Raw genomic sequence first — 2,098 nt, 5'->3', positions numbered from 1 at the left:
TCAATCAATCATATTTATTGAGCGCTTACTGTGTGCAGAGCACTGTACTAAGCGCTTGGGATGTACAAGTTGGCAACATATAGAGACAGTCCCTACCAAACAGTGGGCTCACAGTCTAGAAGATGGGGATTAAGTCTAGAAAAAATGGGGATTAAGGCTACGAACCCTGCTGAGAGCTCACCTCCTCCAGGAGGCCTTCCCAGACTGAGCCCCTTCCTTCTTCTCCCCCTCGTCCCCCTCTCCATCCCCCCATCTTACCTCCTTCCCTTCCCCACAGCACCTGTATATATGTATATATGTTTGTACATATTTATTACTCTATTTATTTTATTTGTACATATCTATTCTATTTATTTTATTTTGTTAGTATGTTTGGTTTTGTTCTCTGTCTCCCCCTTTTAGACTGTGAGCCCACTGTTGGGTAGGGACTGTTTCTATATGTTGCCGATTTGTACTTCCCAAGCGCTTAGTACAATGCTCTGCACATAGTAAGCGCTCAATAAATACGATTGATGATGATGATGAACCCCACATAGGCTCTGGACTGTATCCAACCTGATTAGCTTGTACCTATCCCAGCACTTAGTACAGTGCCTGGCTTATAGTAAGCACTGAGAAAATACCATTTTTTTTCAGCACTTGGGAGGATGTCTAATGGATAGAGCACAGGCCTGGAAATCAGAAGAACCTGGGTCCTAATCCCGGTTTTGCCGCTTGTCTGCTGTGTGACCTTGGGTGAGTCACTTCATTTCTCCATTCTTCAGTTACCTCATCTGTAAAATGGGAATTAAAATGTGACCTGCGTCAGGGCCAAGGACTCTGTCCAACCTGATTATCTTGTAACTACCCTAGCACTTAGTACAGTTGCTGGCACTAGTACGTGCTTAACAGAAATGAAACAAAACAAACCAAAACAGAAAATAGAAGAAATATGATGGTTCACCTCCAGGACATCACAATCTTTATGTAATGTCCCACCAATCATGGGACCAACAGTACATGTGCCAAGGACTGTTCCTTAGTTAGCTATTAAATTCAATCATATTATTTACTCTTGAGCTTTAGCTGACTTTGTGTTTGGGGCGGGGATTTTGAGTCGGTTCTGTTCTTAATGGAACCAATTCAGCAGGCTCTATTTATAAAACTGCCATATTCCCATTTGTTTCCACTTGACTTGATTCCAGCCAAGTGAAAGAAATGAATTTTTTTCTCCTCACAGCACTAGGTTGTAGTGTGCAATTTAACCTCGGGGTGAATGTCTGAGGGTATATTTAGAGAGGAAACCATAGTCTACATTGCTACATAATTTAAATAGAATTGTTCCTCTCTCTGGGGAGTTAATTCCTTTCCCCATGACTTTCCCCCACTTCCAGTTCAAAACTCGTCCCTCATGAATTGTTTCTTCCCCCTAAGTGAGAAGAGTGTGGCTCAGTGGAAAGAGCCCGGGCTTTGGACTCAGAGGTCATGGGTTCAAATCCCTGCTCCGCCAACTGTCAGCTGTGTGACTTTGAGCAAGTCACTTAACTTCTCTGTGCCCCAGTTACCTCATCTGTAAAATGGGGATTAAAAACTGTGAGCCCCCCGTGGGACAACCCGATCACCTTGTAACCTCCCCAGTGCTTAGAACAGTGCTTTGCACATAGCGCTTAACAAATACCATCATCATTATTATTATTATTAAATTCTAATTGTTGGTTTTGAAAATTTGATTCCTACCACTTTGGATTCCCCTCTCAGGATCGCACCTGGAGAGTTTCCAGTATTTTACCAGTCTCTGCTACTGGAGGGAGAGTCAAGCAGAGGCCTACCCATTCCATTCCTAGCTTGGGCAGTGGCTAATGAGTGGCAGGCAATCTGCTACAAGTCAAAACTCACCCTTGCTGGGCAGCAGCAGCACAGGAGAGAATCGAGGGTGGACACTCGAGTTTACTGCGCAGAAGGCGGCAATGGTCAAAGACTTCCAGATTTTGACCAAGAAAACTCTCTGGATCCACTACCGGAACGATAGCAGATGGAGAGTGGGGCGTTCTTGGAAAGATGCGTCCATGACGTCGCTATGGGTCGGAAATGACTCGATGGCATAAGACAAGAAGCAGCG

General features: G+C 44.3%; 1 non-coding gene across 1 annotated transcript; it reads left to right on the top strand.

Annotated features, from left to right (window-relative positions):
- The first annotated feature begins 1,727 nt into the window (after positions 1 to 1,727).
- On the top strand, positions 1,728 to 1,865 carry LOC119929190. The gene has a single exon (XR_005451326.1). It is a non-coding gene; the product is annotated as a small nucleolar RNA SNORA7 (small nucleolar RNA).
- Positions 1,866 to 2,098: the final 233 nt, after the last annotated feature.

Source organism: Tachyglossus aculeatus, chromosome 5 (assembly GCF_015852505.1).
Source record: "Tachyglossus aculeatus isolate mTacAcu1 chromosome 5, mTacAcu1.pri, whole genome shotgun sequence".
Classification (NCBI taxonomy): domain Eukaryota; kingdom Metazoa; phylum Chordata; class Mammalia; order Monotremata; family Tachyglossidae; genus Tachyglossus; species Tachyglossus aculeatus.
This window is presented reverse-complemented; position numbering and strand designations above follow the sequence as displayed.